The sequence below is a fragment of the Stegostoma tigrinum genome, chromosome 14 (assembly GCF_030684315.1).
Source record: "Stegostoma tigrinum isolate sSteTig4 chromosome 14, sSteTig4.hap1, whole genome shotgun sequence".
Lineage (NCBI taxonomy): Eukaryota > Metazoa > Chordata > Chondrichthyes > Orectolobiformes > Stegostomatidae > Stegostoma > Stegostoma tigrinum.
This window is the reverse complement of record NC_081367.1, coordinates 72,448,154-72,461,195: the sequence shown is the minus strand read 5'-3', so window position 1 is coordinate 72,461,195 and position 13,042 is coordinate 72,448,154. Positions and strand designations below refer to the sequence as shown.

The window sequence follows — 13,042 nt, the reverse complement described above, 5'->3', positions numbered from 1 at the left end:
GTTTAGTTTGGGATTATGGTTGGCATGGACTGGTTGGACTTAAGGGTCTGTCTCTGTGCTGCATGACTCTAAAATGAGCTCAAACGTGCAAGCTACAGTTAGATGCCAATCAAATATCTGACCCAGCCTTCCCCTCCATTACTTACAAACTCTGTAAGTGCCACCTCTCTCACTAACAGCGGGTGTATCCAGGGCAGGAATGTTAACAATCCATTGTTGTGACCAAACCCCCCACCCCCTCCCCCGTTGTTATTGACGACGGAGTGCAGCATTGCCATCAATCTTTTGGATGAGATATCAAAACCCAATCCCCATTGGCCAGTTGAATTTCAATGGACCAAGTCCAAGAGCAGGCTCCTCACTGCCTCCCAATCTAACAAAAACCTTTCTTCCCCAACACTGAAACCTAATCAACTGGCAATTCACTCACCCACTCACTGCCTGCAGCACCTCATCAGCTGCTACATCTGCGTACAATCCACAGACGGCAGATGAAATGCAGTTCCACGATTGTTTTGAAAGTCATTGCTTGGGTGTCCTGCGGTAATTGGGCAGTATAACAATGCAGGACCGCCTCTCTCAGCTTTCCAGCGTCAGCCAAAGCTCAGGTCACATGACAGTGAAAAGTTCCCTCGACTTCAGAATTCCCAAAGTGGGGATCAGCATTCCAAGTGGGCAGGTGAGCTGAAACCCTGGGTTCATGAACTTCACAGCAAGACCGAAGTGCAGACAATTTTCAATTTGCTTGTTGTTGTTGCCAGCTGGGCCAGCATTTATTTCCTGCCTCTGGTTGGGTTATAAGAGCTGCTGTATCCCTCGAACAGACCCCCAGTGCCCGAATCCCGACCCCGATCTCAGCGAGAGCTCATAACACTTTCAAGCAGCAGAACGGGAATAATATTGGGAAGCACTGCTCCTCTGTTCCTGAAACAAGGGAACAGATATTTTTCTTTCGCTCATGTCCTTCTCCCCCAACTCATCCACACAATAAATGTGTGAGACCACAAGGATAGAGTGGGCCTAGGAACTGTCGATTTAAGACAATGAAGCATCATTGTCCAGGTACAGTCATTATAGAAGAAGGGTCTAGGCCCGAAACATCAGCCTTCCTGCTCCTCTGATGCTGCTTGGCCTTCTGTGTTCATCCAGCTCTACACTGTGTTATCTGCAGTCACTGTAGGCTCCCATACCCCTCAGCAAGCTCATCAAATCCCAGGCTTCAAGCATCAAAATGCTAACTACAGAGGCTTTCAGCACTGCTACGAAATTACTGACTCAAACAGATTAAATGCTGCTTGATTTTAGGATTTAATAAGGAGACGCACAAATCTGAACTGAATTAAATACAAATCCAGCAGACAATTTTCCAAAGGTGAAAGCAGCTTCAAATTACAAACACAGTGAACACAAGAAAATTTGTGCGATTGAATTGAAATCTTAGAACTTAATAGCAGTTGCCTGCCCAACATCAGTATCAATCTCCAATTCTGCCTTTGCTTTATTATACTCAAACAAATATAATAAAAAGGAAGAAAAACAAAGTTGCTGGAAAAGCTCAGCAGGTCTGGCAGCATCCGTTGACGAGAAAACAGAGTTAACGTTTCAGGTCTGGTGACCCTTCCTCAGAACTGACGGTGGCTGGGAAAACATGAGTTTATATGCACAAAATAGGGAGGTGGGTAGGGTAAGGAGAAAACAATAGGATAGAGCCCAAAGAGAGAGAATGCATCGGCTGTACCCAGTGTGGCTTCCTCTACACTGGGGGAACCAAGCGGAGGCTTGGGGTCTGCTTTGCGGAATATCTATGCTCGATTCGTAATTAACAACTACACCTCCCATTCGTGAACCATTTTAACGCTCCCTCCCATTCCGTAGATGGCATGTCCATCCTGGGCCTCCTGCAGTGCCACAATGATGCCACCCGAAGGTTGCAGGAACAGCAACTCATATTCCGCTTGGGAATCCTGCAGCCCAATGGTATCAATGTGGACTTCACCAGCTTCAAAATCTCCCTTCCCCCACTGCATCCCTAAACCAGCCCAGCTCGTCCCTGCCTCCCTAACCTGTTCTTCCTCTCACCCATCCCCTCCTCCCACCTCAAGCCACACCTCCATTTCCTACCTACTAACCTCATCCCACCTCCTTGACCTGTCCGTCCTCCCTGTACTGACCTATCCCCTCCCTACCTCCCCACCTATACTCTCCTCTCCACCTATCTTCTCCTCTATCCATCTTCAGTCCGCCTCCCCCTCTCTCCCTATTTATTTCAGAATCCTCTCCCCATCACCCTTTTCTGATGAAGGGTCTAGGCCTGAAATGTCAGCTTTTGTGCTCCTGAGATGCTGCTTGGCCTGCTGTGTTCATCCAGCCTCACACTTTGTTATCTCAAAATGGCAGATGGAGTTACATTTGTGTAAATGTGAAGTGTTACATTTTGGTAAGCTGGGCTGGACTTGCACAGCCAAAGAAATGACACAGAATGAAGAGATCGAGGCTCATAGCTCCTTGAAAATGGAGTCAGTTAGACAGGGTGATGAAGGTTTGAGATATAAGGAGAGGCTGGATAGGCTGGGACTTTCTTCCCTGGGGTGTAGGAGGTGGAAGGGTGACCTTATACAGATTGATAAAATCATGAGAAGCAGAGATAAGGTAGATGGCAGAAAGTCTTTCCACATCGCAGGGGGGTCCAAAAGTAGACGGCACAGGTCTAAGGTGAGAGGGGAGAGATACAAAAGGGTCCACGGGGGCAAATCTTTCGTACAGAGGGTGATGAGCATCTGGAATGGGCTGCCAGAGGTATTCGTGGAAGCGAGTGCAATTTTGTCATTGAAGAAACATTTGGACAGCTACATGGATGGGATGGGTATGGAGTGATACGGACCAAATGCAGGCACATGGGACTTGGTTAGTTGTGAAAACTGGGCAGCATGGACAAGTTGGGCCAAAGGGCCTGTTTTGACGCTGTAAACCTTGATACTCTATGACTTCCCACTCATTCTCGGAGCAGAGTGGTTAGACGCTGGTCACTCACCTCTGACATTGCAAATCAATTTGTTTAGACACATCATTGGAGCAAATTGGGCTTGAATCAGGGCCTTTTGGCTTAGAGAGACCAACTCCAATCACCTCTCCAACTGAGTTCAAACCCAAGCCAGGATACTAACAGAGGGTTTTGGCCTAAAACATTGACTTTCCTGCTGCTCAGATGCTGTCTGACCTGCTGTGCTTTTCCAGCCTCACACCCATAGACTCGGGCTTCCAGCATCTGCAGTCTGTATTGTCTCCCATCAAAACCTCATTTCTTTCCTGAGAGGTCCTTCATTAGGTCAGTTCAGTGATTGTCGATGACAAGCTGTTGCACAGACCTGGTCCCTATTAGTAATCACGCTGCAAGACACGGCCTTGGCGATTGGGAGGAGCACTGGCTGACTGGGCTAACCTGTAACCCCGAGATTGTGCCAACAAAATACTGGTGAGACACCGTGGGACAGACTATGCTGGAAATCGCAGTGATCTCAGTGTCTAATGGTAGGTGTCTGAAAGAACAGGTTACATCTACTAGCACTTAGAGCCCTGAACTTAATGAAAATAGAATTCACAATGACAAGAATATTAATCAAAAGATGGTCCAAGTCTGGAAAGTAGCCAGCTTCTTCATTTGCTGAGCATGTGACTGAGAAGGAGTCAGTCATGGTGAGGCCTCTTCACTATTCAATAAGATCTGAATGTCTGTCTCTGTCTCTCTCTCTCACACACACACACACACACACACACACACACACACACATGCAAACACAGACACACAGACACAGTCACAGACACACAGACAGAGGCACCCCTACAGATGACTGGAGGAGGCTGAGATGGATCACCCACTAAGCCATCTTTAGCTGGAAGTGCTGAGTGGATGATCTATCCTGGCCGTCTCCAATAGCCCCCAACATCACAGATGCCAGTCTTCAGCCAGTTCTATTTACTCCACGTGACAGCAAGAATTGTTTTACGGTACTGGAAAAATCATTTTCACATCCACTACAAACAGGCCTTTCTTTAAGCTTAAATCAGTCCCTTCTCCTTCTAAACTCCTTTGAGTACAGATCCAGAGTGTTCAGCTCGTTCTCGTGACAAGCCCTTCATCCCCGGGATCATTCTTGTAAACCTCCTGTGGACCGCCCCCCAAAGCCGACACATCCTCCCTTAGGATACAGGGACCATAACTGCCCACAATATACCAGATGCAATCTGACCACAGCCTTATACAGCCTCAGCAGTACATCCCTGCTCCTGTGTTCTAGTCCTCTTCAAATAAATGCAAACATTGCATTTGCCTTTCTAACTGCCAAATGAACCTGCATGAGATTCTTGAGCTAGAACTCCCAAGCCCTTTTGTGCTTCAGATTCTGAAAATGTTCCCTGCTTAGAAAATAGCCAATGCCGTTATTCTTCTCACCAAAGTGCATAACCCCTCACTTTCCCACATTGTATTCCATTTGCCCAAAGCCCCAGCCTGTCCAAGGTCTCCTGCAGCCTCCCCGCTTCCTCAACAATAGACAATAGGTGCAGGAGTAGGCCATTCGGCCCTTTGAGCCAGCACCACCATTCATTATGATCATGGCTGATCATCCACAATCAGTATTCTGTTCCTGCCTTATCCCCTATCCCTTGATGCCACTATCTTTAAGAGCTCTATCTATTTCTTTCTTGAAAGTAAACAGAGACTTGGCCTCCACTGCCTTCTGGGGCAGAGCATTCCATATATCCACCACTCTCTGGGTGAAGAAGTTTTCCCTCAACTCTGTTCTAAATGGCCTACCCCTTATTTTTAAACTGTGCCCTCTGGTTCTGGACTCACCCATCAGTGGAAACATGCTTCCTGCCTCCAGAGTGTCAAATCCCTTAATAATCTTATACGTCTCAATCAGATCCCTTCTCATCCTTCTAAACCCAAGAGTATACAAGCCCAGTCGCTCCAATCTTTCAACATATGATAGTCCCGCCATTCTGGGAATTGACCTCGTGAACCTATGCTGCACTCCCTCAATAGCAAGAATGTCCTTCCTCAAATTTGGAGACCAAAACTGCACACAATACTCCAGGTGCAGTCTCACCAGGGCCCTGTACAGCTGCAGAAGGACCTCTTTGCTCCTATACTCAATTCCTCTTGTGATGAAGACCAGCATACCATTAGCTTTCTTCACTACCTGCTGTACCTGCATGCTTGCTTTCATTGACTGATGTACAAGAACACCTAGATCTTGTTGTACTTCCCCTTTACCTAACTGAGATAGTAATCTGCCTTCCTGTTCTTGCCACCAAAGTGTGTAACCACACATTTATCCACATTAAACTGCATCTGCCATGCATCCGTCCACTCACCTAGCCTGTCCAAGTCACCCTGTATTCTAATAACATCCTCCTCACATTTCACACTGCCACCCAGCTTTGTATCATCAGCAAATTTGCTAATATTACTTTTAATGCCTTTATCTATATCAATAATGTATATTGTAAATAGCTGCGGTCCCAGCACCGAACCTTGTGGAACGCCACTGGTCACTGCCTGCCATTCCGAAAGGGACCTGTTTATCACTACTCTTTGCTTCCTGTCAACCAGCCAATTTTCAATCCAACTCAGTATTTTGCCCCCAGTACCATGTGCCCTAATTTTGCTCACTAATCTCCTGTGGGACTTTATCAAAGGCTTTCTGAAAGTCCAGGTATACTACATCCACTGGCTCTCCCCAATCCATCTTCATAGTTACATCCTCAAAAAACTCCAGAAGATTAGTCAAGCACAATTTCCCCTTCGTAAATCCATGCTGTCTCTGACCTATTCTGTTACTGCTATCCAAATGTGTCGTAATTTCATCTTTTATAATTGACTCCAGCATCTTTCCCACCACTGACGTCAGGCTAACCAGACTATAATTTCCTGTTTTCTCTCTCCCTCCTTTCTTGAAAAGTGGGACAACATTAGCCACCCTCCAATCCGTAGGAACTGATCCTGAATCTATAGAACCTTGAAAAATAATTACCAACGCGTCCACAATTTCTACAGCCACCTCCTTAAGTACCCTGGGATGCAGACCATCAGGTCCTGGGGACTTATCAGCCTTCAGACCTAACAGTCTATCCAACACCATTTCCTGCCTAATATAAATACCCTTCAGTTCGTCCATTACCCTCGGTCCTCCAGCCCCTCTCTTTCCACCTAGCTGTGTGTCGTCTGCAAACTTAGCAACACTACCGTCAGTTCCTTCGCCCAGATCGTTAACATTTAACGTGAATAGTTGTGGCATCAATACAGTACAACTCCATTAGTAACCGGCTTCCAGCCTGAAAAAGACCCCTGCATTCCTACTCTCGACCATGTTCCCCTTTTGCGAGAGTATAGGACCAGCTGGCAGGGACGGAGAAAGAATTTCTTCTCTCAGACTACAGTGAATCTGTGGAATTCTTTACAGCACAGGGCACGGGTCAGTCAGTACATTCAGGGGAGAGACAGATTTTTAAATCAGAAAGAGAATCAAAGGTAAAAGAGGAGAAGGCAGGAAGGTGGAACTGAGGATTTCCAGATCAGGCATGATTTCATTGAACGGTTGATTAGATTCAATGGGCTGAATGGCCTACCTCTGCTCGTATGTATTTTGCACCAGTCTGTGGAAAGGGGTTTGAACCTTTTGACTCTGAGCTGACAGCTCTAGCCCTGAACTGTGGCTGCAACGCACAAAGTAAAAAAAATCAAACTGAAGATGTGAAAACTTCACTTCTCTGCAGTAACAGCAACTTTCTACAGAAATCTTTGGAAGGGGGAGGAGGGCAAGCTGTGTGTGTCTCTAACGATAGAGGTGGTATGAAAGCAACGGGCAAAAACTTCCCCTCAGAGACATTCTAAATAGCAGCAATGAAAAGCCAGGCCGAGCTCAGCCAGCATCCGTCTTGATTCCAAAGCAAGGGAAATGGGGAGATAACGAGGAATGGAAAAAGACTGGGTAGCAATATGAAAGGGGAGAGACACATCTCACACCGACAAGCTTCCCCTTACAAAGGAACTTTTGCTGCAGCCAAGTCTATACCGATGATGGGGAGGTGCCTGTGACGGAGTGGGATGGACAAAGTCAGAAATTACACAACACCAGGTCATGGTCCAACATGTTTATTTGAAACTGCAGGTTTTCAGAGTCTGAGTAACAAGGTGCAGAGCTGGATGAGCACACAGCAGGCCAAGCAGCATCAGAGGAGCAGGACAGCTGATGTTTCGGGCCTAGACCCTTCTTCAGAAATGCTTTCAGAATCTCACTCCTTCTTCAGGTGTCTCGCATACAGGCCACTAGCACCATCTGGTGAACAAAGTGCTCAAAACACTATTTATTACCAGGAGCTAAGTGCGTCATAACCCAGAGACAGATAGACCCTAGAGCATGCTGGCCTTTCTTCTTCCAATCAGTGTATAGTACCGACACCAAAATCTGGCTTCATCAATGTAACCATGGCTTGGTATTTAACATAAGCTGCCCACTTATCCAAGGTTCTCTCAATTCTGGAACAATTCTTTTCAGCTGGAAAACTGTACATGGTACTGCATTATTTAATAACGGGAAACCAAGGAATTATAGACCAAAATAAAAGAAAGAAGTGTGGATGCTGGAAATCTGAAACCAGGGATAGCTATAACTGCTGACCCAGGCAGCCACTCCCATATCCCACAAGTAACAAAGTCCGGGTTCCACAGTCTGTACATTGCATTTTGGTGACTTGTTCCCCATGCTGGTCATCGCTGACTATATCCACACAAAGACGTCCATGTATTTTTAAATTAAGAACATACAAATGGCAAAGAAGCTGCATTTAACACAACACAAGAACTGGTTGGAACAATCTCAGTACAACGATCAGACTTAGAGATTCTGGCTATTTACCTGCAATTCCCTACAGTGCTCAGACCTCGGGAAATGGCCAACCTGTTTCCACTTGTCAGTTTCTTCTTCAGTTAGAATAGCTGTGTTTGGTTTCTTTCTGGTAAATCTCTTCATTCACTCGAACGTAACTTCTTCAGTTGTGTCACTTCATGAGACATACTTGAACAAAATGCTAACACAGCTCACATTTCTTATCATCCATCCCCTAAACTCATGCATTCAACAGCCCTGTAGATGTCTTCTTCTTAGACCTTAAACATAGAACATAGAAAAGTACAGCACAGTACAGGCCCTTCGACCCACCATGTTGTGCCGTGGAATAATCCTCATCCAAAATTAAAATAACCTAAGCTACATTCCCCTCAATTCACTGCTGTCCATGTGCATGTCCAGCAGTTGCTTAAATGTCACTAATGACTCCGCTTCCACGACTACCACTAGTAAACTATTCCATGCGCTCACAACTCTCTGGGTGAAGAACCTCCCTCTGATGTCTCCTCTATACCTTCCTCCTAACACCTTAAAACTATGACCCCACGTGGCAGTCAATCCTGCCCTGGGGAAAAGTCTCTGGCTATCGACTCTACCCATGCCTCTCATTACCTTGTACACCTCGATCAGGTCACCTCTCTTCTTCCTTCTCTCCACAGAGAAAAGTCTGAGCTCAGTCAACCTCTCCTTCTACGACAAGCCCTCCAGTCCAGGCAGCATCCTGGTAAACCTCCTTTGCACCCTCTCCAAAGCCACCACATCTTTCCTATAATAGGGCGACCAGAACTGGACACAATATTCCAAATGTGGTCTTACCAGGGTTTTGTAGAGCTGCAGCATAATCTCGCGGCTCTTAAACTCGATCCCCCTGTTAATGAAAGCCAAGACACCATATGATTTCTTAACAACCTTATCCACTTGGGTGGCAACTTTGAGGGAGCTATGCACTTGAACACCAAGATCCCGCTGTTCCTCCACACTGCCAAGAATCCTGCCTTTAATCCTATATTCAGCATTTAAGTTCGACCTTCCAAAATGCATCACTTCACATTTATCCAGGTTGAACTCCATCTGCCATTTCTCAGCCCAGCTCTGCTGACCACAGATGTAAGACTGACTGGTCTGTAATTTCCAGGGATTTCCCTATTCCCTTTCTTGAAAAGAGGAACAACATTTGCCTCCCTCCAATCTTCCGGTACGACTCCCGCGGAGAGTGAGGAAGCAAAGATCTTCGCCAGCAGCTTAGCAACCTCCTTTCTCGCTTCCCGGAGCAACCTAGGGTAAATCTGGTCTGGCCCGGGGAATTTATCAATCTTAATGTTTGCCAAATTTCCAGCACATCAACTTCCTCAATCTTGATTGAGGAAGCCATCTGTTGCTGGAGAGTTTTTTCTTATCAAAGCCACTGAGGTTTAAAATCCCCTGCTTTGACCTTTTGGAGACAGATGTTAAAGGCCATTTCTCCCTGAGTGACCTGCTTCTCTGCTCAGCTTCTGTGTTTCTGGAATAATTTCTGTCTGGCTTCCTTTGCCATGAGACACCTTGCTCCTACGCAACAGTCCAATTATTTTCTCATTCTACTCTTTGTTTTCAAAATCACTGAACAATTCACCTCAATGATTCATAGGATACTTAGTGTGGAAGCATGCCGTTCGGCTCATTGAGACCACACTCGCCCTCTGAAGCGTATCCCACACAGACCCAGCCTCCTACTGTATCCTTGTCGCCCCACATTTTCCATAGCTAGCCCGCCAAACCCTGGACATTATGATCATGTTAGTATGGCCAAACTAGCTAACCTGAACATTGCTGGACTCAGGGAGGAAACCAGAAGAGACACAGGGAGAATGGCCTGAGCTGGGTAGCTTGGAAAATTGTTCAGATACTCTTTAATACAAGATTTTAACAAAACCATTCAGTGGCTCAGTGGTTAGCACGGCTGCCTCACAGCGGTAGGGATCCGGGTTCGATTCCACCCTCAGGCAACTGTCTGTGTAGAGTTTGCACATTCTTCCTGCATCTGTGTGGGTTTCCTCCGGGTGCTCCGGTTTCCTCCCACAGTCCAAAGATGTGCAGGTTAGGGTGGACTGACTGTGGCAAATTGCCCATAATATACAAGGATGTGCAGGTTAGGTGAGTTAGCTATGGGGAATGCAAGGTTACAGAGATGGGGAACGGGAACGGGAACGGGAATGGGAATGGATCTGGGTGGGTCGCTGTTTGGATGGTCAGTACAGGCTCAAATGGCCTTTCCGAACTAGAGATTCTATGGCCTCATTTATCCTGGAAAAGGTGGGGGTGAGCTGCCTTCTTGAGCCGCTGCAGTCCTCCTGCTGTGGGTTGACCCACAATGCCATTAGGGAGGGAATTCCAGGGTTTTGACCCCAAGACTGGAAAGGAACGGTGATGTATTTCCAAGTGACAATGATGAGTGGATTGGAGGGGAATTGCAGGGGATGGTGTTCCTGTGTATCTGCTACTCTTGTCCTTCCAGATGAAAGTGGTCACGGGTTTGGAACGTGCTATTTAAGGGCCTTTGACAAATTTCTGCAACACATCTTGTAGATAGTACACATTGCTGCTACTGAGCTGGCCATTTCTATTAAACTGAACCTTCCTTTCTCATGGGGTCACTAGAGGCCGTGTATGATGTGCTAAGATTTACCTTCTGAGCCTTACTGCCTGTAAGGGTGGTAGAGACAGGAGCCCTCATGGCACTGATGAATTGTTGAGATGTGCACTTGCGATGCCAAGGCACACAAGACCATAGGCCACGTGCTGGAAAATTGGACGGGAACAGTTCAGGAGGTCGAAAATGGCAAATGAATTCCTGACGGAATGCGACAACGGCCTCCTCATGTTTATTCATCACACTTTTTCAAATCAACCTGTTCAAAGATGCTACGACACCCCTGAAAGTGGGATGTGAACCCAGGCCTCCTGGTCAAGAGATGTGTACGCTGCTACTGTATCATAGGAACCATTCTGCTTCCATTGGAGAGTTACTGATCAGCCTGATCAGACATAACACACCTCTGGAGCAGGTGGCATTCGAACCCAGACCTCTTGGTCCAGAGGCAGGGACGTGGCCACAGCACTAGAAAAATCCTTTTTTTTCCCCCTTTATATCTATCCAGCCAACTAAATTCGCCAAGCACCCACTCAGTTCCATATTAAATGAACGGATTTGCCCATCTCTCAACTGCTGAATATGTACAATAATTGAACAAAACAAATAAAAATTAAACGAATGATGCAGATTGGCAAGAATCTGCTGGGAGATTCTGCAGAATTTCAGTGACATGTAGACGATAAAATATAAAGGGAATTCAAAAATTGCATGTCAAATTTCGGAGATCTTTCGATGTGTGCGTTAGAAATTAAGCAGATTTAAGTCTGGACTAACTTTGGAGTTACGGGAGTACGGGGTGTCTCACTGCAATTATACAGGGCTTTGGTAAGACTGTACCTGTAATACTGGGTACTGTTTTGTTCTCTGCGGCTGAGGAAGAATGCTCTTGCGATAGATGGAGTGCAGCAAAAGTTTATTGGACTGATTCCTGGCTGGACTGATGTATGAGGATTATATTCACTGGAGTTCAGAAGAATGAAGGGAGTCTTACAGGAAATTAAATTCAAACCCTTGAAAGGGTCACTCAACCCCAAACGTTAACTCTGATTTCTCTCCACAGACGCTGCCAGACCTGCTGAGCTTTTCCAGCAATTTCTGTTCACAATCCCTCAAAGTATCTCCAAATAATTTCTTGGAGCAAATACCTTCTTTTGTGAAACAGTCCGAATGCCAGTGGCTAATTTCAACCCACTTTTCACTTTGAAAATCTCTCCTTTCTTTTCCTTTAATACCAGTAAGATCAGTACTTAACCTTTATTCAGCAACATCCTTTGTTGAATGTAGATTGTTTCAAAGGGAACAGTTTTCCACACAGCATAATAACCCCGGCAAACTTTTCTTAGACTGTGATAACACAGTGTGGAGCTACAGGAACACAGCAGGCCAGGCAGCATCAGAGGAACAGAAAAACTGACGGTTTGGGTTGGGACTCTTCTTCAGAAATGGGCCTATTTTCTGAAGAAGGATCATGACCTAAAACATCAGCTTTCCTGCTCCTCTGATGCTGCCTGGCCTGCTGTGTTCCTGTAGCTCCACACTGTGTTATCTCTTTACTTAGACTGTGCCTTGTGTAGCATTTCCTTTAGAATATTGGAAAAATAAACCCATATATCCAAAGCTTCTGCTAATGTTTCAACAGCTAAGGCAATTTTTCACTGCGGTTCCTCCTGGATTCCGCAGCAAATAATCAACACTTATTATTCTTTTCCCTCAAGGATATGGTAAGCCTGACTATATTTAAATAGCTACTCAAAAGACTGACACATTAAGCATTGTTAAAAAGAACTTGCTTCATATCTTCATATCAAGGCTGCAAGCGTGAATATGCAATTTCCCAAATTTAATTTCTTCAATGTTTCGTATGAATTTAATGCATTTTCAACTGCAACATTTTTCATCATAATATTCAGACTACTTAGTTGTAATACTCCTAACTAGTAACGGGTTTGGTCTGATCCATAATGAATTTGTCTGTCAAATCAAACTTGACAACACATCTGTTTCTCCCTTGGAATATCATCTTTCGATGGAGACCCAGTCCAATTTCCAGGCAAGTAACTCACATGTCACAGGTGAGAATGTTGATCCAAAGTTAGTCCAGACTTAAATCTGCTTAATTTCTAACGCACACATCGAAAGATCTCCGAAATCTGACATGCAATTTTTGAATTCCCTTTATATTTTATCGTCTACATGTCACTGAAATTCTGCAGAATCTCCCGGCAGAATCTTGCCAATCTGCATCATAAAGATGCCTGCCAGTTTCTCTCTGTGCTAGGAGGATCGGTTATGTGGAGGTACCGCTGTTGGGCCGGGCTGGTTAAAGTCAGAAGACACATGACACCAGGTTATAATCCAACAGGTTTGTTAGAAATCACAAACTTTCATAGCACTGCTCCTCTGTCAGTTGAGAAGGTAGCAAAAGGTGGACATAATAACACGATTAAGTCTACAAGAATATATAGTGGAACTAGAATTCTAACAAGACTTCACATGGCAA

The 13,042-nt window shown here is 45.5% G+C and overlaps 1 protein-coding gene across 2 annotated transcripts in view; it reads right to left on the bottom strand.

Annotated features, from left to right (window-relative positions):
* LOC125457988 (sodium/hydrogen exchanger 9-like) overlaps nt 1-13,042 on the bottom strand; it is a 453,786-nt gene that overhangs the window by 349,578 nt on the left and 91,166 nt on the right. The window lies entirely within an intron of this gene.